Source organism: Syngnathus scovelli, chromosome 4, assembly GCF_024217435.2.
Source record: "Syngnathus scovelli strain Florida chromosome 4, RoL_Ssco_1.2, whole genome shotgun sequence".
Classification (NCBI taxonomy): Eukaryota; Metazoa; Chordata; class Actinopteri; order Syngnathiformes; family Syngnathidae; genus Syngnathus; species Syngnathus scovelli.
Window position 1 is genome coordinate 20,228,140 of NC_090850.1, and position 26,131 is coordinate 20,254,270.

Consider the following 26,131-nt stretch of genomic DNA (forward strand, 5'->3'; position numbering starts at 1 on the left):
CTATACAAGCTAGGAATAGGACTTGTCGTTTATTTCTATAGCGCTTTTTTCCTTACTTAGAAGTAGTTGGAGAACTAACACTTGGGTATCAAGGGGTAAGAAAACAAAAAAGAATCGAGACACACATGACTGTTGAGTGCTTTCTCATGTATCCGCGATAACACGACTCATATCTGGTTTAGCTGCTTGGAGGTGTAGAAAAAAAAGACCTGATACAAAGTTAGCCTCCAACCTACGGTAAATAATTGAACTGTGCACGTCCATGTGGGCGTCTGGACTTTTAATAGGTAGAAGCGAGGCAGGCGTTTTGGGAATTAGGCCGGGCCATCAAAGAGCATGTTAGTCATAGAAAAAAAGATGAGCGACTTGACAGAGTTGAATGTCACGCACCCTGAGAAGAATGTTGAAATAGGAATATATTCAGTGACTTTCTTAAATATTCCAATTTGATATGCGCTTTAGAAAGTTTAGAAATCCATCTGCTGGAGCTTAGCACTCCAGTGGGCAAACATCATCAGGCGTTACATTAGCAGGGGTGTCATATCTCGCCAAGAGACAGAACACCATCGGGTCAGGATCGATTGCACTTGGTTAGAAAAGAGAAAAAAAAAACGTAATAAACATAATTACGCCTTTTGCTACCTCTCGAATTAGCGACCATACGGTGCGAGCGCACACCCGAGCAGAACGTTCTCCCAATTAGCGCAACACCACAGTCAGCTGCTTTCAATCTCTTTTAATAGAAAGAACCGGAACATCCTCTTGCTTTTGCTGTGCATCACTGAGCACCGACCATTCAACACTTCCGTCTCTGGCTCGCACTCATTAAAATAGAAATTGCTTTCTGATTGCCACCTGCAATCGGACTGTCAGATAATGGCCGGGGTCTGAGAAGGGAGGAGGATTTGTTAGCTATGAGAACGTGTGCTCACTGAAGGATCATCTTAAATAATGCATACATGTTAACAGGGGAGGTAACAGTGCACACATATATATATATATTTTTTTTTTCTGTGAGGTTTTGCCATCAGCTTGATGATCGATAACTGAGCAATAAAACTGTCTCGATATATTGAAATATTTGTAACAGCACGGCACCGAGACGGTATATCATTAGTTTGCCACAGTGTCACTTTGCATTGGACTTGACAAATGTTTAAAAATTCATATTAGCCACAACAGGCAAGACCGATCCGGTTATCCGGTGGTGATTCACTGCTCTTAAGACTGTTTGTCAATGCTACGCTTTGTCACACATGCAAAGAAGACTCCTTCGTGGGAGCACTGCTGCAGCCCTCCCTTCTTTCCCACCTCCCACACAGCCATGGTGGATTTTGTTATATTAAAGACTGATTGATTTCAATATCCCACCAGGCTGAGTGCTTGACATTTATATGGAATCAAACCGAAGCAGGGTTTCCAATTAATTCGCGTATGAGCTCGACTTTATCACGTAGACTTGCACATCAATGTGAAAAGCCTTGGATAAGTCAAAGGGAACAATAAAATCCACAAATAATACTGATCGTACATTATGATCCTAACGGTAATTTAACGTATAGAAGAAATAATAATATAAATAATCCCAGGTGATGTTTTTAAATCAAATTGTGACACTCGTGGGTAATGATGCTCATTTTGTCCAATCAAAGACGAGTTATGCGACAACAGTTTTAAATAATCCCAGGTGATGATTTTAAATCAAATTGTGACACTCATGGGTAATGATGCTCATTTCGTCCAATCAGCAGTCACTAAAAAAACAGCCAATAACGGTTATCAGTAACGCCTTGACACTTCTGGAACTGATTTGATTTTTTTCTTGAGCTGAACAAGCCTTCTCATGCTAGAGCTTAGCTTGTTCATCTCACACCATGTCCCGACATAGCAACAGCTGGTGAAGAACATGGGAAGAGCCAGAATTGGACCCGCCGACAGTTTTCATTGCGACTCAGCAATGGCATGACGGTCAAGATGGCTCTATTGACGTGCCCAATTAACTCTTTGTTGACGACAGCTATATAGCGGAGAGGGTGCTAGAAGAGAAGCAGTGTAAAAATAACTAGGACAAGCAGCTGGTCCACCATCTGTTTTCACTTGGGAAGCTTTCCGGCACTATCCGTATACAATGAGGGAAGCCATGAAATGACCACAACATTCAGTTACTATTTGGATTATGTAGCGACATATTTAAATCACTTCAATGGATTCTATACATCTATTTAAATCTCTGAAGTGAAAACCCATGAAGTGCGAAATGAGTAGATTTTTTTTTTCTTATCTCCTGAAGAATTTTAGTTGTGATGTCATCATAAGGCAAATTTGCATAATTCGGTCTCCAAACTCTTTCTTCATGGCAGCAAGTTTGAGCCAGCGAGAGAATATTTCAAATATTTTTCATATGGAGGAAGTTTAAAAACCAAGACGAACTGGATTAGAAAAGATCGTGTTCAAAAAGATTGTCTTTTGGGGGTGTTAAACTTTATAGAGAAGCAGAGAATGGGAAAAATGATGAGGAAGGAGGTAACTCATTTCACGCAAGGCAGTGCCACAAAAGTCAACTTGAAATGGTCAGCCCCCCAAAAATCCCCGACAATTTAAATAAACCTATAAAGCAGCTGAGCTTGAAATTCAAGGAAATCTTTTCAGGATTGTTTTTTGATGCAGGTTCGACTGCGGGTGTGCATAACCGTTTGCAAGCTTGTATAGGTAAGTTGATTAAATGCTGCTGCTGAATTTCAAATTTAATTTGTGTCCCATAATTGAATCTGGTAATAAACTGTGCTAGTAAATGGTGCGGCGTTGTTCCGTGAGCCGTGTTGGTTATTAAATCTTAATTCAATGTGATCCTATTAGCTACAAAAATAGACGTAATTCATTCGAGGTAGCCTTCTGCTGCCCTCTAACCATTGTCAGTGGTGTGTCAAGACAAAGTAAAAAAAAAATAAAACAATTAAGTCAAATAATTTGAGAATAATTGAGAACTAAAATGCAGCAAATGAATGCCATTGTAATTTGAATAAAACCTCATCTGAGCGAATTCATCCTCTGTTTTGGTTAGCGGATGGACTCAATAGTTTGGCCTATTTTACTTTTAAAACCTCACGGAAACGGCAACTTACTCATTCACCTAACTTGGATTTTGGCAATGTGTATGCTGAATTAATGTGTACTCAAAAATAGTCAATTAAAGACCTGGCAACCTTGGCAAATCAATAGCTAGCTAGCTAGCTAGCAAGATAACTTAGTTCATTCATTTTATTTACTAAAATTACTAGCGTGTAGCTAGCTGTGTCGCTCATGAACAAGTCGTGAGAAGTCAAAGTCAAAGTCAAAGTCTCCTTTACTGTCAATTCCTCCGCATGTCAAGACACACAAAGAGATCGAAATTACGTTTCTCACTATCCCAGGGTGACAAGACAGAGTTCACAACGCACATACAAGTAAACAACACAGGAAAAATAACACAAGAAGTCAAAATCAATGAACAATAAGCGTGATAGCACGCTAGCCGCTCCCGATGCACGGCAGACTCCGGTAAGATGACAGTCAACCAGGCCACTGTGAACACGAGCACACAGCAGGCACGCACTGTCCGGTTCGTGGATCCTATCAGGCGAACGCAACCCATCTTGTCCCGCGAACGAACGTACGCCAGGAGAATGGAAGGCACGGCTGAGCGAGCTGGGTTGGCCGCAAGCCTGGCCAGACGTCTCCGCGCTGGCCCCTCTCCCGCTGCCTCGCAGACCCGCTGCCGACGCATCCCAACAATGCTCCAGGACGGAGCAGTCCGAGCTCAGGACGCAGTCCAACCGGTGGAGGAAGAGCAGGCCAGTCCGGCGTCGCTCCATGACGAAGCAGTCCGAGCGCCCTTAATCTCTCTGCACCAAAGTCCAGAACGCCATAAAACCCACTTCCGCCGATGTTGAGCAGAACATGCCCGCCGCACTAGTAGCACGACGTATCACACGAGACGAATACACACAGTTGAATTCAGTAATGATCCAAACAGCTAACTAACTACTTAGTTGCCTTATTTTTTTTTTATTGTTCACCCACTAATAGGGAACGTGAGCTGGGTTTAGACCGTCGTGAGACAGGTTAGTTTTACCCTACTGATAATGTGTCGTCGCAAAACCAAACAGGGAATTAACACATGCCCATTTCAACCATTTTGATGACACAGCCATCTTATTGGTCTCAGGCGCCATATAGAAAAAAATGTCTTGAGGTAAATAGGTCCCAGAAGCAGAGCAAGTTCAGGGATGCTTTAGGCAAGTTTGCAGTTACATCAAATTAGTAATGGCGTCCCATAAAGGGCAGCGGCAACAACATGCCACTGAAGAAGAAGTGACCTCGAAAAAAAACACGACATTTCACAGCCATGCTGGGAAATTTATGGTCTGGGCTTGTTTTTTTCCTCTCCGCACTGTTGCTGCTCCTGTTTTTTTTTTTTCATTTTATTTTGAGAGGTTGGTCGTAGACGGCATAAGCGGGGCCTCTGGCCGGGCCTCATAAACCTCCCCTGCAGTGAAGATGCGGCTTTTGACAGAAAGGCCCAATCAACATCGCAATGGGTCAGTGGAGATGTTGCAGCGATGTGAGTTATTGCCGGCTTTGGAGTGTTATTTTAATGGGACTCCAAGCTGCGAAGATAAAAATGTTTGTCGGCTTTGCAAAGTCCTCGGTGCGGTCTCTAAATGGACAAGTACGTGTTCAGAGGATTTTTTTTTTCACCTCGTTTACTATTGACTGAAAACAAGTTGAACGACCAGTTGGATCCAAACTTGGAAGAGTTAACTTGTTGATGTGACAAATATGGACATTGTGGGAATTGTTTGGACAGGGCGGAATGACTTTCGCCTGAATTGTCTCGTCGCCGAAGCTGCACGACATCAGACGTGGTCACGACATGGCTCCTTTTCGCTTCCTTCCTAGGGCGTCGGTTCTTTCCTATTAGCGTCTCATCTGGCCTCGAATATTCTCACTTTACATTCGTGTGCCGAGCGGCTTTTCTGCTTGAACGGCAGAATAATCTAATCAGTCGCCTTGCGCCGTCAACACGTGAGCTCTAACTACTCTCAGCACGCTTCTTAATATCGTCTAATAAAATAATTGTATGGCTTTCTTCGGAAATGCTCATTCATGCTCTGTTGGACGGGATTTTCGGTACCATGTGACATTCGTGGACACATGATTATGTCGTTATTGAAAACACTTGTAAAATTCAAACAAACCCCAAGGAACAAATATGAGCTCAATCATTCAGCTCGCTACAAATGAAAATCCGACTTGCAACATGGAGGTACGTTTTTACGACTGCTGTCATGCTCGTGGAGGCTATAGAGTAAAATGGCTAATTAGAAAAACACGACAGGGCCTGATGGCGTTTCAGCCCCTACGGTTTTCTCAATGTAATTCTTGTTTACAAAGTTCCTCCACCGCGACTCCGGTGTGTTTAATCTGCTCTTGCGGTGCGTGAAGCCCCGCCCATTACATATTCCGGGTCCCGCTGTGTCGAGACGTACATGAAAATTGTTGCTTGGCCTCCTTGTGTGCCGTGTATGAAAATAACATGAGTAATGGATGTGTGGAGGGGAGGGGGGAGGGGGGGGGGGGGGTAAAGCCATGTTTGAATATCACAGTTGAGGTTTTGGGTTGAAAATGTGTTTCATTGTTGTCAAGGTTCGCTATTTCAGTATCACAGTTGGGTTTCACATTTTGGATTTCAAGTTAAAGCATTGAACTGGGTTGGGCAAAGTCTCATGAAATTCTGATTCTGTCAACACACAATCATCTAAAAAAGTTAAGTCAAGCAAAACATAGACGCAAGTTAATCGTTGGATAGGCTGCCCCTGGTTTCAACGTCGGCACGCTAATAGCCAGTGGCAGCATTCTTTTAATTAATGACAAGATTTTCTTGTATGAGTAGGTGGGGGAACACGGCCTTGTCTTCTTATCCATGACGAGAGAGGCGTGCATAATCAGAACGCACGAGATTGTTCTGGCGGCCATGTCAGTGAATGGCTGCTATTTCTGTCACATAGACAGAATTATTACAAAGCACTGAGCACTATTGGCTAATTTCAAAAATGTATTTCAATAATAATTGATTGATTGATTGATTAATAGCTCTATTTCAAACACATCCAAAACAAAAAAAGAGATAAAAAAAAAAAAACCCAAAAAATCACTTTAAAGTGCCATATATAAGTCTTTAAAACAAACAAACAAACAATAATAATATATAATATAATATATAATACTAATAATAAAATACATTAAAATAATAATAATAAAATAATATTAATATTTAGTCATAATAATAACAGTAATAATAATAATCTATAATATATTTATAATGAGATATTGGAAAATAGGCCACAATTTCAAGAAATATTTTTGACACCTGTGTTGAGGGCTTCTGCTTTGTGGATGAGGGTACGACGGGTCACAATTCTCGTATCAGCGAACCATTAGTGTTAAAACGCATTTAAGGTCGTGTCAGTATCTCTCCAACCGCGGGAGGAAAATTAAATCATCTTCCATCAGCGTGTGCCACATTATTGTAAATGGAACATTCCGCCATATTGATGATGTGACCGAGATAACACGCATACAGTACAAACACAAATGCAGTGTGTAGGAATATTAATTTCCTCATCCATTATTCATGTGCCAACGTTGACATATGTCGGGAATATGTTGATATTAAGGCCGGTGCAGGTAACGCACAACAGGATATGAATGAGCTACGCATCCGTCATATCACTTACAATAAATCAGTGCAGTGAGGCCAATAAAGATGAAATAATAAATAACTTGTTTATTCTGTTATCTGATACAAACAAATGTCAAGTACTGTAAAGTTGTTCAAACTACTTTTCGAAAGTCATTGCAACGTACCGCTAAGTCATTTGAATGTATTAAAAGCAACATAATGGTATTAAAATAGGTATTTAGAAAGGGAAATCTGGCTAGATAGATCAGTGTGACTCTTCAAAGTGGTGGTCATAAAAAAACAGTTTCCTCTTTGAACGTAAGAGACAGCGATCATAAAAAGGGCCCGACGGTCCCAAAGTAATAACGAGGAAGGTTTTACTGGACACGGGCTTCAAGCGGCATAGCTGCATCAAAAGCCATTTCTTAATACAACGCTGCACGTTGACATTTGCCAAATGTTTATAGACTACAGAAGGCGCCGTCCTTCAATCAAAGTCTGCTGGCACGAAGGCCTCAAAACCACTGAACCGGGGCGAGTACCTCTTATTATACATTACTGGTCGATTTTCTCAATCAAAAGCTACAGCTAACATTAGCTTCGAAATTAGTTTTCTTGCTAACTAAGTAGAGCTGTATTTAAAAAATAAAAGTAAATTAAAAAATATAAAATACACAGGGATTCAAATCAATGTTCACTCCCAAAAACGTTTCTCACAAAATCCAATTACATGATTATCAAAGTCCATTCAACATTACTGGTCGATTTTCTCAATGAAAAGCTACAGCTAACATTAGCTTGGAAATTACTTTTCTTGCTAACTAAGTAGCGCTGTATTTAAAAAATAAAAGTAAGTAAATTAAAAAATATAAAATACACGGGATTCAAATCAATGTTCACTCCCAAAAACATTTCTCACAAAATCCAATTACATGATTATCAAAGTCCATTCAACATTACTGGTCGATTTTCTCACTCAAAAGCTACAGCTAACATTAGCTTCGAAATTAGTTTTCTTGCTAACTAAGTAGCGCTGTATTTAAAAAATAAAAAGCAAATTAAAAAATATAAAATACACAGGGATTCAAATCAATGTTCACTCCCAAAAACGTTTCTCACAAAATCCAATTACATGATTATCAAAGTCCATTCAACATTACTGGTCGATTTTCTCAATCAAAAGCTACAGCTAACATTAGCTTTGAAATTAGTTTTCTTGCTAACTAAGTAGCGCTGTATTTAAAAAATAAAAATAAAATAAAAAATATAAAATACACAGGGATTCAAATCAATGTTCACTCCCAAAAACGTTTCTCACAAAATCCAATTACATGATTATCAAAGTCCATTTGGCGGATGAGCTGCAATATAATCGGAGCGCGGCAACATTCCCGCTAGCTCGTCATTATTCCATTGCGTTTCGGACGTATTAATGAATCATTTACATTGTTTCGGTGTCACCTGGGTCACCCTTGCCGCGCTTCTCGGAGCTCCGCTCATTAAAATGCTAATGTAAACCACTGACCCGCCCCGTTGCTGAAGAAGACCCTCCGGCTCAATTCTACGTGGCCCCCCCGAAGACCTTTAGTGGGGAGGGGGGCACGCTGCCCGAGTCTTTCCCACAGTCCAGGAAGGACCTCATAGCTATTCATGTATTCTGTGGTACACACCGGTGGCACTGCGGGGCTCATTAAGCCACCTAATTTTTTTTTCTTTAGAATAGCAATTTTTTCCATGCTTTGCCTACTTTACACAATACTGGCGAGCGACGTTCACCGAATGGCTCGGAAAAAACGTCCGTCACGTAACATTAACTTGGGTGCTTGAAGAGGCTGTTCCAGCCCCGTTCGTGTTAAACGGGTTGATTTTTACCGCTTTCCCAGATGCAAGAAGGAAAAAAAAAAAAAATCCCAACACGGATAAGACTCAATACGCTGCACAAGTAAATGTCAGGATCTATCATAATCATCATCTACACGCTTGAAACATCAGAACAAAGGTAAACATGGCTGAGGTTTGTTTTCCCCCCTCTGTGCTTATTTTTCCATTCCGGATCGGAAAATAAAAAAGACAATTTTGAATTTCAGAGTCGAAATACCTGAGAGACAAAACCATCTCTGAATAAAATGAGCGTTGAATAAAATGGCTGACTTTGGATATTCTCCGCCTTTTGCTGACTGCTACTGTTGAATTATATTTTACGTTCATCCGGGACTTTCCACCTGAAAGCAAACACCCCTAACTTTTTATAAGTAGGATCACATCAAACGTAATCCAAATCGATTCATTGAACGTAATCTGTTTGATAAGTGCATGGCGATAATGGAGTGGTGGGACTCACCAAGCGATGCCAGTAAACAGGCCAAATAAAAGCACACATGAACGGGCGAGTGCGCAGCAAACCAAGCCTGACGGCATCACAAGCCGGAGGAGGGCCCGCGTTGACTGGTGTGGACATAATAACGAGATGGACTTCAAAGATGTGCTAGCTTGCTCACGGTCCAGCGAGCGTAACACTCAAGGCTGAGGTGTGATTGGTTACAGGTCCAAATCCTTGCGATGAATTTGTAAGAATACATATTGAATAAATTGCATCTGTTTTAATACGAGAATAATCTTCATTTTTTATAATCGTGTTTTTCCCAAAATGCTGATAACACAAAAAAAAGTTAAATGGTGTTAGCATTATGGATATTTTCAACTTTACAGGAAATGGAGTATACGTTGACCTTGCAAAGATGGTGCGAGAACACTTTTTTTTTTAAATGTTGCCATCGGCCAACGGAGTTCACTGTGTGAAACGACGATTCTGTCGCACTTTTATTGAAGTGCAACTCTACTGCCAACTTGTGATAAACAAAGCTTTTAGTTTACTTCATTTTGAAGTTCCGCACAGCTACTAAATGCAGCATTTTGGCTAAATCATCAACACATTTATGTAGCTTTGAAAATAACGTCGTTTGCAGTCTGGCCGTCGCTTAAAAATGGTGGATCTTCACTTAGCTTATATTTCAGGTCAGAGAAACTCGCAGTGTGGGTGGTGGGCATTAAGCAAATTAGCCATACCGCTACAACACAATTGTAAAAAAAAAAAAAAAAAAAGTAAAACATTTGCTATATAGGACAGCAGCTTGTAGTCACATATGTGTGCTATTGGAACATATGTACAGCATGAATAATAAGAGCAGCAGCGTGGAAAAACAAACTGAACCAAATATACCAGCGAAGTGGAGTGCACATTAACACGAAACACAATTCACAGTCGATTTAACAATTTATCAAAGTCTCCAGTCAATATAACATGGATGTTTTGGGAATGTGGGAGAAGACCGCATTGGAGTGGATGTAAACTTCACACAAGATGCCCCAGATTCAAACTTAGCTCATGATGCTAACCACATGCTAACCACATGCTAACCACTCAAAGCCAAGAGCTGAGGATAAAAAAACTATCCTCTCTAAATCTCATCGTCCGGAGTTCAAGCTAAACCTAGGTTAAAAATAGACTTTTATTACGGCGGCCCACGAGAATATGAATCACGTCAGAACCGTGCGTCGCATTGGTAAAACGTTTTTGGCCGCTATATAGCAAACAAATGTCCGCAATAACCGCCGGGCTTTGCTCACAATGGCTTTTTTCCTGCATGGCGGAATTAAATAAATGGAGCAAAGTGGCTGGAAGTAACGTGTCACTATTTGAGATGTTTGTGTGTGTGTTTGTGTGTGTGTGCTCTATCATTGCGGCCTCTGGGCAACATTTAGATGTAGCGATAGTGATGGGAATAACTGTGCCTCAACGGGATACTGACATATTGTTTGCCCGACAACAACTGCGCTTTAATTTTTAGTGCCACCACTTATTTTATAGAGGTGAACGGATCGATCCATATCATTAAAGACTTCGTAAAGCAAAGACCGAGAATTAGACCACCTTGTCGGAGAAACATTCCGTATTTTTAATAACCATCCCAAAAAGTCTATATTTGATGCTTAAGCTAATGCTAGCATAATGATATATTTGATCGTGAGGGGGATGCTAACGGCCATTCCATCGACGCAACTGCTGATGAGCATGCATGGAGTGAGCGAGAGGAGTCGTTAATGAGCTGAGTAATTAAGACGGCCGATATAAAGCCTGCTTGACCCCACGGAAGGCCAAGAAGATACCGAAGCGACTCATTAGATGAGCTCGGCTTCACGGGGACGGACCAGGTCTGACCTGCGCAGATTAAAACACTTGTTTTTCCATACGCCTCGTTTACTGCAATTTTTTAGGGCTTCAAGTATCTTTGACAAAAAAAGAACCACCAAAAAGCTTCATTACCTGTACAGGGCTTTGTTTTGTTTTTTTAAAGGAGAGCTACTTTGGAAAAGTGATTTGTTAATTGCTTGTCGACCAGTCGTGGGGTCTCTGGAGGACCGACCTACCCATCAAGTGTGAAATGAAACAACCATGTAAATGAGCTTCCGAGTTGCGGAGGGAAATTACAATAGAAAATAGAAAATTATACAGTAATACATATCAGGGGTGAGCAAAATGTTTTGCTGGGAAGCTACATTTGAATTTTAAAATAGGAGATGTCATTTGAAGATATTGGGGAAGGGGAATTGTGACATTGTTTGCCTGAAATTTACAAGTATATTGATTGTAGTGAATGAATGAATTATTCAATCGGTTAATGAACTCATCAAAAGTTAAAATATGGATGTAGAAATATGAACATGTATTTTTACGTAAAATCATTTTAGATTTGACGGAATAAGAAATGGTTGAACATAAATAAACAAAATAGAATACATTTTAACAAACGCATTTAATGAGAAAAATGCAAAATTGATTCATAAAAATGCAAAAAGAATTCTTGACATGTGCCTTGCTGGCCACAATTTGTTCGACCCTCATAAAATTCAATATATTTTTTCCCAAATTGGTGTATGACTTACCAAACACACAAAAGTACAAAACAGAGATTTTTCGCCATGACTTGAAAGCTTCTTTTTTTTTTTCTCCATAGTGCTACATAATTCTGGACTCTATACCACGTAGCCGATTTATCACTTGACACCCATAGATAAAAAAAAAAACAAAACATGGAAGTGGCAGACAAGTAGGAAATTGCCGGTCGGAGTTGGACGATACAAAAGTGGAGGACTCGCACTCGTCGCCACTACGAAGAATTCTTCACTCAGATGGTTGAGTGGGGAAATAAATGCTGAGCCGCCACGCTATCGTCAGATAAGCGCACGGGCTAGACAAGGCGAAGAACGAGATAGCGGGACTCAAACGACAGTCTTTTGTGGCGAGACGGGCTGATAGGTTCGTAAATGTACTGTAGGAGAGGATCACCGTGTTCTCTGTTATTAATGGGACGAGATGTCGTGGTAAATGCCACGTAAAAGATGCCCAATCTCAAGTATATCTTTGAAGCTTGACATAATTTTTAATCGAAATTGTTGTCTGAAATCATAGGGGATGTGACAATATTTTTGCTTCTTTTTCACTGTAATTTGGTCAGTAAAATGCCGCACATTGAAATGATAGGGAAATAAAATTATTCTAAAATATTTGGTTTTTTTCCCATATTTTTATTCATAATACTAAAAAGGAAAAACATGCATGTATGTCAAAATACCAACACTATTTTATTGTGTACTAATGCATGGTAAAAAGCAACTTGACTTCCTTTAGTTATTCCCGTTAGTGACATGTTTGGGTTAAAGGGGCACAGAATAAATAAAAATAAATAAATATAATAAAGGGGCACAAAATAAAATAAATAAATAAATAAATAAATAAATGAATAAATAAATAAATAAATAAATAAATGAATAAATGAAATTCAAAAAAGTCTATATCATTTTATCTTATGGGTACTTATTTTACTGTAATTTATGAATGGAAAACGCCATGTTACACCTGACCAATAGCTACTATGAAGAAAGGTCAAAGTGCAAGTGAATATCTAAGCAGGAGCTCGAAGAATTGAGACATCTCTGGGTGTTGGGTTATGGCATGGCTTAGAAACACAGAGGCGACTGATTAATTCCCTGTTGAGCAGATAACGCTCTGCCCTGTGGACAGTGACAAATAGGATGCGCCCGAGCTCAATAATATGAAATAATTAAAAAGAAAGAAGAAGTGGGCAGCGTCAAGAGATACATGGCCCTGGCTATTGTTTTCAGAAACACATGCAGTATGCAACTTTTGTTTGATAGTCAAGACCAAGGTCATTCTGGGTAATGTCTCACATGCCTGCTTAGAAAATCCGAGCTATTTATGTCGACAAAGCATTTTTTTTTATCTTTGCAAGACAAGAGATGCAACATGAATATAAGTTCACGGGGAAAAAAAAGTGCTACACTTAAATAAAAATAAAAAATCTTCCTGTAATGCTAAAGGTCAAAGTGACTTAAGAAGAAATATATTTTTTTCCATTATATAATTAATTAATGTCCTTGAAGAGATGCCATGTTGCTATTATCCACTGTTTGTCACTTTCAATGTCGATGTCGTCTTATTTCCCATGGAAGAAAAAAAAACAGGCAGTAAATTTAATCCTCATTAGGTATGTCAACTATTAAACAAAAACTGTTCTGATTATTTTCTTTATTACAATAATAAAGACTAAATCGATGGTGAATGTGAGCCTGTTTGCTAACCAAAACAGCATTAACAGAGGTACATAAAGAGTCCCTTGAGTGCATTAACGGAGTCTTCCTGACATGTTCTTGCACTTAAGCTGCATTTCTCCATCAATCATCATATTCTTTCAAAGCACTTTCACATGACATGAATATTAAAATTCTGCAGATGCTGTTAATGATATTCCAAAATTGTGCAAATGACAGCTTTAAAAAGAAAAAAGTCTCTCTAATAAACGACACTTGGGTTCAAACTGGAATTAATGACCTCGGAAGATAATTTGTCAGATTTGCTATGGGGAAAACAGATATTTGATACGATTGTGGATGAAAATGAAATCATTAGAAGAAGCAAGTTGGCAGTGTAGTGAGACGAAATGGTAACCAAAAGGCAGAGATGCTCCTCCTAATTTCTCTTTCCCTCCAAAATGAGATCGTAATTACTGAGCAAGAACGGCGGCAATTAAAAGAACCCTTTAAACACATGATTGAGACCATGGATTAATTAAGGAACTGTTGACTAGGGTAATCAATCAGAAAAGTCATTTTCTCCAGAGACCTCAATGCAACCGCCATTGTTGTCTTGGGGTGGCCGGGCATAACAATTTTCATAAAATTACCCGGATCGATCCCAAAGCCGACACGCTTCCGGAAGCTTCCGAGAAATCCCTGATATACTTTCCTTGTCCAAACTCATTTTCCACCTTGTGCTCCTTCTTGTCATCAGCATAATTAATGTTGGCGTCTCGTACAATCTAACCCCAAAGGAAGTAAATTGAGATTGAAATGGAGAGGACTAACAACTCATCCCTGGGGGACTCCACAAAAATTACCTCACTCTGGCCAATGTACAGTGGAGTTTATGGATTAAGTTCGATTGTCGTTAAATGACCTGATACTAAAAAAAAAGTTTTTAACTGTGTTGTGATCCGCTGCAAGAGCAGAAGGATTTAACGATAGCGTTTTGTAGCAAATGACGCCTTTAATGTCGTATTTTACTGCAAATCGCTCCAGGGCAGCGTCTCAGTGGCAGCACTATTATCACAGGCCCTCTGGTCCCTTCTCAATTTTCTACATATTCACCATCACGTGTCTTCGCTAACGCTATTGAGCCCAGAGTAAATAGCAAGGAAGCCCTTCCTAATCTGTTGTTCAAATTTGGCCGCCTGCGACGTGCTGATTGGCAGCGAGTCAGCGAGGAGCCGCGGGGAAAATAACAAAAACGGTTAATTTATGGCTGCCCGTGAAAAGCTCGTCTTGTCATTGACAGATCGTCGTCAAGTATCTGAGAATATAAATGAAGGCGTTTTTTTTTTTTTTTTACCGTCTGTTTTTCCAACGTGTCGTTAAGACTCGGAACGCCACGAGCCGTACGATCCACATAATCGTAAAAATGTATTTCCACAGCTGTGTACGTGCTCGCAATCTTCTAATCGGAGGTGATTTACTTTTCTGCTATCCAATTGTGAGGAATAAAATCAACAAATTATGCAGTGTGAACCCCCCGTATCGCAACTGAATGATTATTTGATCCTAAATGGATTCACACCTTTGTGCTTCACAGCACACAGATATCAAAAGCACAAATTCAGCAATCGTATAATTAATCGTATAAAACGACTTCAACATCCCGAGAGATGACACCTTCAAAAAAAGTCATAAAATAACATTTGCCACGCACCACGTTTCAACAACTCAACATCACAAAGTAAAGCTGAGCAATCACATCTCGACTCGAGAGACAGTCGCTAGCGAACGATGTGAAACAGACGAAAACAAAATTCTTATCACTCTACTTTTTTAAATCAACCAGGGAAGTCAACTTCTCCTGTGAGTGCTTCCCGCTGTTTTTGTTTTTACTTTTTTACAAAGATGACTTTACACAACAAATGTAGGTGTAAAACAGGGATAAACACGAAAATGGAAAAACAGAAATTAAATTGAAGTACGGGGAATAATTTCTGGATTTCTATGTATTTAAAACTAACAAAAAAAATTGGGTATTCACATACACACATAATGTGGCTAACATAGCATTTATGCAGGAGCACTACTAGGGGGTGGCCAAAGGTGGGCAAGGCCACCCCTGAAAATTTACTAATCACAGCCACTGGCCATAATTAGTTATAAATCAGTTCATAATTATAAATAATTATATAGTTATAAATCATAATCAGTTAGAAATTATTACGCAACTAAACATGCTAACTGTACTGTTAGCAATAATCATGTCAAAGGTACAAGCCGTTTTTCGTCAGGGGTCTTTAAGATAGATGTAGGATGGGAAAATGGGATTTTCTTTGACCTCCCAAGAGGACGATGGCGACCATCCAGGTGGAGCATCTGGCGAGGTCGAAAAAGGCGACGCCTTTGTGAGCTCTCCTGCCGCATAATGCTTCTCTGACATCCAAAAATGAACACCCACAAGCTCCTCCCACTTCAAAACTGTCCCCTCTCTTCATTGTCCGCCTACATGGCTGATAAGATGCCTCGCACATCCTATGCGGAGATGTTCTAAAAGCCACAGCGACAACATGAGCCTCATTAATCTTTATTTCCAGGCCCTAGTCAGACTCTCCGCCTGTCTGCATGCCGCCCGCCATATTCTCCGGAGAGCATCTCGGAGGTGTGTGCTTGTCAAAAGGAGAATACGCCAGACAAAACACGGCATTTACGGCTTGTGACGCCACTGACATATTTTGCGGGAACAGTCTGGGAATCATTTTTATCTAGTTGGCAATGGAAAATTTCGATAGTTGGGCCATTGTCTTCAATTTTTGTGTCCACACCGACCACCATTTTTTTTTTGTCTCAATCATTTATAAGATCTTTACTCATACGAGGTACCGAACATTCATGTTAATTTTTTTTTCAGCAAATAAAATTTCTGCTAATAGGTATTATGATAGAATTTGTTGTCATAATATGATTTAACACATTTTGGGATTTTTTTTTTTAGCTGCCAATTGAAACTGAAAAAAAAAAAAAGTGCCATACAAAAATTTTAATCAAGCCTTGAATTTCGCCTCATGCAAGGTCACGACCCCCGCATACTCCCAACATCGAGTTTTTTCAGTTGCGGCATATGCGCGGTAATGCAAAGCTGCAAATGTATTAAACGTACACACATACACACACCCAAAAAGATTCAATCAAAGCGATGCCCCGATTCTGTCAAAAAGTATTTCTGGCAGGTTTATTTGTACTGTGGTGCTTTGTTGCCTTCTCCCTACTGCAACAAATAAATACATGAATCGGTTCTGAGGTGGTCCACATTATAGCCTGGGAGTTTTTTTTGTTGAGTAAAACTGATCATTATTAGAAATGATTATTTTTTTCACTTTTCAAAGATGTTCAAGAGTCAGACGAGGTATTACTCAACAGACTAAAAGAATCAGAGGGGAGGGGTGTAATGAAGTGGGGGGGGGGGGGGAATTCTTCCATAAGCGTGAGCAGAATTGTTATGCTCGGCTTGAGGTCAAGAGCCGAGACCCCGGCTCCAATCCGGATGGCGGATCCAAATGTCTCCAGCAGCAAAATGACAAAGATTAACTGTCCCTTGGAGCTTGAAGGTTCATAATTAATGCCGCCTCACTTCCCTCAGTGGCTCCACTGAAAGGGGAGGAATTGACACTGGATTGATGGACTTGCCATTTACAGGTCCAGTCATGGCGTGTTGGCGGGCGGGACGGGGCGGCAGGCACGTATTTGACACATTGAAGTCTGCGTTCATCTTTCCCGGAGAAGTCTTGATGTTCAAGAGCAGTAGCATTTATTTTTGTTATCCTTACTTGTCTTCTTTCACTTTTTCCCTATTTTCCCCATTTTTCTAATTCACTTTCTTTTTCCTATTTTATTTTTCTCCTATTTTTCTTTTTACTTTTCCCTATTGACGTTGATTTATTTTCATTTTTCCCCTCCTTCATTCTTTCTTCGTATTTCCTTTGACCTTGCCTTCATCTTTCTCATATGTCTTTTTTAATTTGTCTTTTTAAGTGAAATCTACTGAAAGCATAGGCAGGGGACAAACACAAAGCCCCCACCAAAACAAATCCTTGACACCACCAAAAAAAAACAAAATCGCAATGCTGTGAGAAAGTCGCAATGTTACGACATCAAACGATAAATAGCAAAGCTCGGCGACGTGGTCTGCGTGGAAAAAGCGACTTGTCTACTCCGTTTTACTATAAATACAAATGCAGGAAAAGATGTATTGAAATAGTTTTAAATATGTCTTTAAATAGAGCTTTGGTGCAATGAAAACAACACACGTGTGACAGAGGCGGGTATTGTGTGCGGTAAATAAACAGCCTTTAAAAAAAAAAAAAATGGCTGCCTTTGAATGGCTCCCCTCCTACCTCTGAGTGGGATCTGTAAATCCTTCCATTGAAGTCAGCTTATTTCTTCGCAGAGCTCCTACCATTTTGTATGGATCCTCCGGAATCCTCTTTGCACATGAACACCCACAATGGATGAAAAAAAAAAAAAAAATTCTGAGATATGTTCCATCATAAAATTCTGTCTGATTCATAATCAATAGATGGGAGGCGTGGAGGCGGGGTTCTATTTATGACTGTCTGAAGCTAAAAAGGGCCGAGGAGAAGCTCGAACTAAAAGACGGAAGGAAGTCTGTATATGCTGAGGTCAAGTCCTTTAACATCTTACTGCCTCGCCGGCTTTACCGAGAAATATAACGGGGATCTGTGTCTAATTCTCTTTTGTGATGAATTCCGTAGGCGAGTGGAAATGGACGGAGAGCGGCTCAATTTGTCTCGATGTAATTTAATAGCCTCTACCTGTTACGGCTTCACTCTGATAAAAAGATGATGGTGGTTAGATGACAAGATGTGTAGGAACATTCAGAATATACGTACAGATTAATATTGACCAAAAAATTCAAAATTGTGTGTCCCGGCAAGTGTTTTCATGATAATTAAAAAATATATATTATTATTTATTTATTTATTTATTTATTTATTTATTTATTTATTTTTATTATTATTTTTTTTAATTATTTTTTATTTTTGTTGTTGTTGTTTTGGAAATTGACCTACAAAAGCAGTCAAACTAAAAATTTTAAGGGCTTTCCCATTCGACGAAATCCTCCATTAAAAAGAAGTGAGAGATAAATTTGTGCTGAAGTTTTTAATCACCTCATTTTTTTTCTCCCTTTAGTTTACTTAGCACACTATTTCGTCTTTTAATAGAAATACAGGTTTGCTAATGAGGGAAATCGTTTCTTGATAACACAAAAGTCTTATTCTGACAGAAAGGTTCATTAGCGACGATAGCAACCGAGGTTGAGATAAACGTCTTCTCGGGAAGTTGCTATTAGCAACAAGAGCTTGAACGGTCGCTTGCAATTAAACAATCCGTTCAAATGGATCCTTTACTCAAGATTCATTGTCCGGCATGACCCGCTCACGACGATCGGCGGACGTGACATTGACATGTTCAATATGCACGCTCATGAACTGGCCTTTAATGCCAGGATGTATCAGGGGAGCGAGGTCACATGGTCAATGTCAGACATTTCCTCCCTCGTTCTCGGCTGGCTCTCGGGCGGCCTTTGAATACAGTCGAAATAATCCTTAGCTACTTAATTAAGACATGTATGGAAAGTTTTTGGCGTTTCAGTATTTTGTCTTTGCCGAATTGTGGCAAGAAGAGGAAAACTATCGCATGAGAAAGGATTAATTGTGTTTTGGCCTTTTATCAACTCTTAGAAATAATGTCATTGAGAGATTTTTTTTTTCCGCTCACAGAAGGCTGTTTTTTTTTTTTAAAAAGACCGGGTTGAAGGAGAAACACTAATGGTGTTAGTTTCTGGAAGGGGAGCAGCTGGAAAATAAAACAAGCCTGCCCTCGCTTCCCTCAGGCAACGTTTTCAAATGTCCACCGATGATCAAATACACTCGAATTTGGTGTGCATGCACACCTGTGCACCACTTGTGCGCACCCCTTTTAATATTATTCTCATTAATAATCATGTCGCCGGTATGACCCAGGGATCAATTTCAATTTACGCTATCTTCATGGCAGGATTATTTTTTTTTTTTCCAAACAAGGTGCCACAATGGACTACCTCGCTTTTGTGATGTCAGGTAATCTCCATTTAAAAGAGGCTAATTTAACAAGAGACAGATGGGCGAGCTGCTCGTGCCAAATTACAGAGCCGTCGAGTATCTCACTGGTCGCAGTTGAAAGCAAATTCTGTAGATTGATTGCTTGTTTGGCAGCAGATGATTCCGCAAAGGTGTACTCTCTAGGTACGCTCTAGGAGGGGAGGGGGCGAGCTGCGGTGGATAATTAGACCCCACTTTCTCTGTTACCGTTCCGTCATCGGATCAATCGGCTGCAGGAAGAATTGATTCTAAGCCGCTTCAATTGTTCGGAGCTAGATTTGACCACCATCAATCACCCGACAGCAGATGCGATCAAACCTTGCTAGACCGCGAGCGATCCCGAATAACATCAAGTCAAAGTCACGTCTTTCTCATTTCACCCGTAACAACCCCACGTATCGGTTTTCTACCCTATGGCCGGCGTCCCGAGATCAATAGTGACCCGAGTGCACGACAGAAAGCCCAGAATTATAGTCTGAACCAAAACTGAAAGAAAAATAACTCCAGGGTGACTAATTATATCCCATCGGGATTTATTGGATTCATACTCGCTGGTCTATGACCACAACAGAGTTTTTTTGGGGGGCAATACTTTTTGAAGTGCAAAAAATGGCATTACCTTCAACTTTTATATGTTTCTGACCAATTGTTTAACAAAATCTTTAAAATGATTTGTAAATTCAGTCCTGAAGTTTGTTTTCATACGCAAAATGAATTTTAGTTTGCATATTTATCAAACCCAGAAAAAATATTTGGTCTATTTTAAATCTTGCCGGTTATCAACAAGAACCACCACCTTGCACTATTATTATTATTAGTATTATTAATATTATATAATTTAAGAAATTTAATATGATAATGTAAAAATTTTAATATATTTTTTTATGAATAATAATAATAATTTCAGTTATTAATGACAGCCATCTTACACAACAGAACTAAACAGCACAACAAATCAAAACAACCCAGAAATAGCCTCGTGCAAATCCCGCATTGATTCACCCTTTGAATGTTAACATTGAGCCAATATGATCATGGCTGGTATTTAATCAATCACCTGTCAGTTGTGGCACTTCTTTAGCTTGCGTCCAGACAAAAGTGGACGGCCAGAAGAGATAAGTTGACAGGGAAGGGATAAGTTGACAGGGAAGAGCCTAGCGACTTTTGTCAGCGAAGGGGTAATTCCTTCTTACTCCCATTGGCCTTCCATTCATGTCATTTTTAATTCCCCACGCCTCCTTTGCGGCTTCGCAAGGTGAGATGATCTCTCCGGGGAGATGTTTACGTGCATTAATGCGAGGAAGAAAGCCTCCCGTTCGGATTCCTTTACAGACCCGACCTCTTTTGTTTGGTGGCTTTTGTGCATGCGCCCCTTTCCGTCAACCCCTGCGCGCCTTTTTCTAGAAGATAATCATCAGCCAGCGGTCCACTCCACCGACACCTCGGATTCCTCCCGGAGTCAGCAGATTACATTTTTAGAAGTTGACAGCTTGTTATCACTCTGAATAGCAGCTGGGGCTTGAGTCATTTGTTCTGTTTTGGGGCCGGGATTTAACCGCTCGGGGTCACTTATTCCTTGCCGCTTGCTTCGGGGCTGAGAGGGCCGACTTCCATTCTTGGGTTCTTCCATTTTCCTTCGAAGACTACCTACACTTTGCGGAGGGGGATTACCGTGATGGAAGCCTCGGCCGTGGACAATGATAGTCATTCAGCCGGTGTCACCAGCGGACAGAGGAAGGAAATCTGGTGCGATTTGATGATGACTCCACGTCGGTCCTTCGGGAACGGCGCGGCGAAATCCCATTGGAAACTATCAAACTATGTGTCATCGCCCTTGAATAGCTCATTGATCAGCTGTAAAACGCATCAATCAACGGCATGGACAAAGGCACGGACGGTCGTAGATGATCAGCGGGGAACAAAGCATCTGTCTTTATCATTGAGCAATTTACAGTATCCATTGAATAAGACTTGAGCTTTTTTTCGTAAATTGGACGATGAGGGAGAAAAGATTGGGCCTACTGTGGATATTTTGACCTTGCGCGTCGGGCAATGGCTATTGTTGGTGATCACTGAAAAACAACGAGCTCCCGCTTTCACAAAAACGAACTATTTGATGGTTTAACACAGTTGTAGTTGCAGTGATTTTGCATAATCAGTCCTCGGTGAGCAGGTGAAAACGCGAAAACCTTGAATGCTGCCGCCTGCTTCTCAAGAGGCACGATGTCTCCTTGGTGGGAACTGCGGTTACGCAACTTTCTCTCTCCTTCTCCCACTCATTCTTCGCACGTCTCCCTGTCGACGCCACAAGGCCGGCTTGCCGGAAAACACGACTGCAATCCTCAAAAGTTTCCAGATCTATTTGAGAATTCTCCAGACTTTCCAAAGTCTTTCTTTCACCCTGTCATGTGGTCTGACTGAGACTGAGACAGACATTAGCAAAAAAAAAAAAAAAAAAAATCAAGTGTGCTTATGCAACACTCTGAAGCTGTCTGATGAAATTAATTCTATGAACAAAGTTTTGTTTGCTAAGGGCGACAACTTCCAAGAAAGCGGATATCTCTTTTACCTCCTCTACACAGTCAGGCCGGAGCTAAGATGAACTAAAATAAGCTAAGCTAAACTAAGCTAAGCTAAATTGAAATAAAATAAGGTAAGCTAAAATAAACCAAGCTAAGCAAAGATATGAGATTTTTTATTTGAAATCATGGGGAAAAAAAAAAAAACACAAATGACGTACCGGGATGCTTAGTGAGCTAGCAATCCCATTTTGCTCCCCTCACCAACTCTACTTTAGTCTAACTTTTCTTTTGTTTAGTATTTTTTATCTTCTGCTTTTGCTTCTGTGACATCAACTAATTCGCCGCAGTCGGCCATTCCCGCTGGACAGCCTCCAACAACAATGGCGACAGGCTCATTTGTAGGGAGACTTATTCTTAAAATGGAAATGCAATGAATAAATGATAAAACAGGAATATATAATTTATTCCTTGTTTATCCCATTTTACTTCCTTTCAACTGCCAATCCCCTCCCCTGACACTGCGAGCTCATTGGCTACACAAGGCTGAACCAATTTATAAAACATACACGAGTTGGTGGAACAAACTCGAGATGGACTGAAAAATATTAAATGCCCATTGCTATGATGCGGCAATTAGCACATTTGTTCCCCAACAAATCAAAAATATGGACCTTGTTATTTTTACGACACATTTAAATATTCCTATCCCGATGGCAGGATAATTTGCCGTTGTCTATGATGATGCATTTCTAGATCAATTTTTTGTGTCTTTTCCTCAGCGAGCGCTAAAGTGTCACGGAAAAATGACAAATGTAATTGCATGACTGGCATATGGAAGTCAGCGGTATAAGATGGCAGCGAAGGAAAATGAGATTACGCCCACAAAGCTCCGATGGCAGAGCTACGGGCATTAACGTTAATGGAAAAACCACGAGACCCGCCAGTTGCACACTCCACATTCCAAATCCGATTGACATGACCCGGGTCTCCGAGACACCAGAGAAGCAGCAATCCAAGCACCTGATACCCACAGATGAAAAAAAATAGCCTGCAATCTTTTTTTTTTTTACAATTCAAGCAATCCCAGAAGCTCTCAGGTTTTCCCTTTATGAAATAAAGACCGCTGTAATCATTCCTGGCATACGTCCACACCCGTAGACGACATGTGATCGAAAAGCAGAGCAGGATGTTTTAAGATTCTCGACGAGTCGGCTTATAAAATCCCAAGAGACATGATCCCGGACCTCCGCTACCTCGTTTCTTTGTTTTGGGAGGAAAATTGTATTTAAGAGGTTTGTGATGGACTTGGCTGGCTCGGTATTGCTTTCCAATGATCTTCTAGCTCAGGAGGGAATAAGCGAGGATAGTGCCAGCGCAACACAAACGGTTTTTATTAAAGGAGCTTGAGAAGAGTGAGTGAAAATTCACCTTCAGTGAAAATCCACTGTTGGACCTCATTCAAATACAAGCCGACTGTGCTGCTCCGAGGGTCGTCAGCACAATTTAATTACATTAAGAGACGGCTAAATTGGACTATGTAAACAGACAACGCTTAAGGGATTAGCAGACCTTTGGCAAAGGGATCACATTTTACTTCAGAGTGGTAAACAATAGCCCCCGTGTAGCTCCAGGAGGTAGATGGCTGCTTGATTTCCTAACAGCTGCTTTATCATGTTACATTTTCTGTTTAAACTTTAAATACAGTGGAATTTCCATAATTAGTGGAATCGATTTTCAGTGGCAAGAAAAAGGGATGAAACATAGGGACTGTAAAAACTTTGTCTTCGGATTTTTATGACACGATCTGTGTCAAGAATCTAGATCGTACAAGTCTAGATAAATGAAAATACATAGCTGCTTCTCTCTCTCCAGCTCGTTTGAAGCTTCTCGGTTAATAGCATTGCCGTAATGGCCGATGTTAATTGGCTTCATGGTTTGATGTTTCGCATTGCCGGGAAAGAAGAAATTAGTTTATCACTGCAATGTTTGTTTCAGTTTGTCTTTGGCATTTACAGCAATTAAGCCTTGTGTCTTCTCCAGGGCAACATATAGTTAGATCCAAAAGTATTTGGACAATGAAAGTTATGAGTTTTGCTTTTATATTGCACTGCAGTGGATTTGAAAACAACAGGACGGATATAATGACAAAGAACATTGTTGGCTAGCTAATCAGTTTTGCTGATTGTTGTTTTGAACCAGTGGCGGGCACGATGACATTTCAAGATTATTTTGTTCTCTTATTGAAGGGGAAACAAACTACGTTTTTACTCTGCGCTTAACAAACCTTAGCTACGTTATACTCACATCGTTGACACGTAAACAAAGCTAGCTAGCTACATTTTGCTTATACGTATTTTGGGACGGTAAACAAATTTTTGCTGTTTTATTCACAATGTAGCAAAGCTTAGCTCAGTTTTATTTATTTGTGTACAAACCTTAGCTGTGTTTTATTCACAATTCAAGAATGAAATTAGATGTTTCACACACTGGATAACCCACGATGGCTCGTCTTATTGCGATTAGCAAGCTTATAGCTACGTTATACTCCTCGCAGCTGTAAACAAAACTTTTATTTGGTTTCTTCACTTGTCTGGAACGTAAACAAACCAAAGCTACATTTGACTAACATTTGGAACAAAGATTAGCCACCTAGCTTGTTGGGAACATGAACGAACGTTAAGCACGTTTCTATCAACGTTTTACATTTTTAATTCTGGACCTAACTGTATAAGAAGGCAGTTCATTACTGAATCGTTCGAAAAATGGGCCAGGTAAGTCTCGGGGAAGCAACAGTTAACCAATGCTCTTTCGCAGAGGACAAATGAAGAGGTGGAGGATGATGAGGAGGTCGTTTGTGAGGAGCAGATAAAAGCTTGACACCCTATGTATTCCAACTCGGCTCTATTTGATACGGGGCGCCGAGCGACATGGCGATGGCTTCGGGCGAAAGTTGGCGCATCACGCTTCAGAGAGTGCGGACTTCCTCTCTATACCGTAGAGCCGTCGAGACTCTCATGAAATATTCAGACGACTTACTTTCAATGGTCAAGTAAGAGCAGATGAAAGGATATGCCAACGCTGCAAAAATGAGTCTGTGGTGAAAAGATTAAGAGTGATGCTAACATGGTGACAAAAAACAAATCTGGACCAATTATCTAATTACCGTAATTTCCGGACTATAAGCCGCGACTTTTTTCCAAAATTTTGAACCCTGCGGCTTATAGTCAGGTGCGGCTTATATAAGATTTTTTCGTGATTTTTGTGATGACTTGATCACTTTTATACACTCGTAAAAAGGCTGTGGACCACCGTTGTGCGGTATCTTGAAGAAAAAAACAACAACAAAAATACTATTTTGAAATACTACTATGGCTGCTGCTTATTCTGGCTGTGTTGCTTGTGACTATTATGAGTTTAGTAGGAATGCACGGTTACCTGCGTCAAAGGGCTCTAAACCCTTTCTCTTACTCTGCCATGTGACTCAGAGATTACACAAAGCAGTGCACACTTCCATGTTGCGTCACAGGTAATGTTTAGAAAGATATGTTAAAGTATGTTATTAAAACTTTTAAAAGGCTTTCTGTGTACTGTCTTTCTTTGTAAAAAACTCGTGTGCACGTGCGGCTTATAGTCCGGTGCGGCTTATAGTCCGGTGCGGCTTATGTAAGAAAAAAACTAAAATATCCCCGAATTTTAGCTGGTGCGGCTTATAGTCCGGTGCGGCTTATAGTCCGGAAATTACGGTAACAATGTTTAGCTACAGCAAGTTTTTTTACTTTGCTGTTTTTGTCCCTTACTGGGAATGCAAACAAAGTTGAACTCATGTTTTACTCACTTTTTGCGAGCCTAAACAAAGATGTTTTAGTCACTTTTTGGAAGCAGAAAAAAAATCTGCATCTAGGTCGTGTGAAAACGCTGAAATGATCGTACAAAAAAAAATACTATTTTTAAAAACTCTTTATACACAGTTCCTGGACAGATAAATGGCCGAAAAGTCTTTTCTATACTCTCCTGTCAGCAAAACAAAATAGGTTGACACTTATTTTGTCGTCATTGTAAAAAGGTCTACATAAAAAGTGCATATATCTGAACAAGCTGTCGTTTTTCTGTAGCTATTATTT

The 26,131-nt window shown here is 40.2% G+C and overlaps 1 protein-coding gene across 5 annotated transcripts in view; it reads right to left on the bottom strand.

The window, feature by feature from the left end:
- The window catches only part of LOC125967583 (carbohydrate sulfotransferase 8), an 89,878-nt gene that overhangs the window by 34,989 nt on the left and 28,758 nt on the right, over positions 1 to 26,131 (bottom strand). Inside the window, exon 2 of one of the 5 annotated variants that reach the window (XM_049718779.1) lies at positions 17,722 to 17,810. The exons of 3 other annotated variants lie outside the window; for them this stretch is intronic. The gene's annotated coding sequence lies outside the window, so the exon portion shown is untranslated. Of the gene's footprint in view, positions 1 to 17,721; positions 18,311 to 26,131 lie in introns of those variants that run through there. One more of the 5 variants, XM_049718778.2, reaches the window with a different exon arrangement.